We start from the raw sequence: 1,654 nt of genomic DNA, 5'->3' as shown, positions 1-1,654 counted from the left end.
CATGTTTTTTTTTTCACTTTTTTTTTCAAAAAGTTACTACAAGTAACTTGCCTATTTTTATTTTACACAGGAAACAAAAAAATATAACATTGATGTGAGAAGACAATTATTAGAATCTTGGGGTTTATGCGTCCTATGTACCGTAGAAAATTTGTCATTGTACTTTTCGTGAAATCCTCAATCATAAACAATGATATCCGCATGTTCAGGCACAGGTTCTTTATCGTCCACCAGCATCCTAAACTTCCTTTCCTTGTCTCGACAGCACTAAAGATAAATTACTCGGTGCTACCATAAAATAAGGATTCGGAAAGCCGAATATTTCCGTCATGTAGATTTCGATGGATACCCTCTCATTCCAACACTAAGTAACCTGCTCCAGCCTCAAAAAGCAAAACACCTCCCAGGAAATTATCGTAGAAAATTTTCTTTCTGATGTCCAATTTCGCGGCCCTGTAGATCTCTAATGACGTTTTAGCTTCAATTGTTTTTCTACATTTATTCATTGTTGTTTCCCTTTCCTGTTTTTTGGTTTCCCTGGCTGTTTCCGATTCTCCACTGTTCTTTCCATATATTACCGTTCGCCTTCTAACAGAGCAATTATCCATACGGGAACAATAAAGTAAAAATAGAAGTTGAAGCTGAGAGCGCCACTTACAATAGGTTTTAGTTTAGGAATTTATATGGATAATGTCATCACATTTTAAACTGTGTAGAAATAGTGTTATCGTTCAAGCATGGGCTCTTGCTTTTTCAAGACGTGACTCCCAGAATTTGCATGACAGCTGTTTTTCCATCGATCTTTTTTCAGAGATGCTGTGCATGAATATGTGGAAACATTTTTGCGTCAGTGTGTAAAATGGTTGCCTTAGGAAAGAAAAAATAGCTCATCAACTCGTGACAGGGGTTGAATATTGTGTTCTTGCAGAATTCTCTTTTCTATGTAAAGTGGATTGTATCTGCATAAAAAAAGACTTTGAGCAATGTGTTTGTGCTTAAGAGTGAAGTCAGCTATAGAACACAAGTTTGCGATTGTTCGGCTTACCAAGACAACAGTTATACCAATAAGAATTAAGGTTCTCTATGTTTGTGCATGAGATACGTCATGCTAGAATTGAAATATTGCTTTCGCACCAACATGGGCGCCGAAATTCTAAGAGCAATTGTTACTGTATAAAACATTGTTACAGTTTGTCACCGTTTTCTTGGTTGGGTGCGCTGCTAGAAGAAATGGGAAGTGGACTCAAGAGAGCCAACAACCCCACCGAATCTGCAGGGTGCAGGTGACGAAGAGGGTGGCCGTCTGAAGTGCGTTTTTTGCCGACCAGAGCGGCAAGAATAAGTCAGAACCTTGAACGAAAGCCGAACAATGACTTATATTTATACAGGCAAAACACTCCACAAGCCCGAGGTAACAAATCGTCAATGACAGACAACTCAGATCGAATTTAAATGCGAGAAACCGTTCAAAATTAGACAAAATGATACAAGAAGGAGCGTTAACAAACAGATAATACGAAGTGGAGCTGTTAATTAAAAAGGAAAATAACAAACAGTTCGATGCATATGAGAGAAAGTCCTGCAAGCTCACCGACCTGGCCGGACGATGCACTGCTGTTGGAGGCGATTCGCTACCTGGGAAGCGTGGCTTCGT

This window comes from Haemaphysalis longicornis, unplaced genomic scaffold (assembly GCF_048455015.1).
Source record: "Haemaphysalis longicornis isolate Haplotype H1 unplaced genomic scaffold, Haemaphysalis longicornis Haplotype H1 scaffold_11, whole genome shotgun sequence".
Lineage (NCBI taxonomy): Eukaryota > Metazoa > Arthropoda > Arachnida > Ixodida > Ixodidae > Haemaphysalis > Haemaphysalis longicornis.
Note: the sequence above shows the minus strand (reverse complement) of the source record.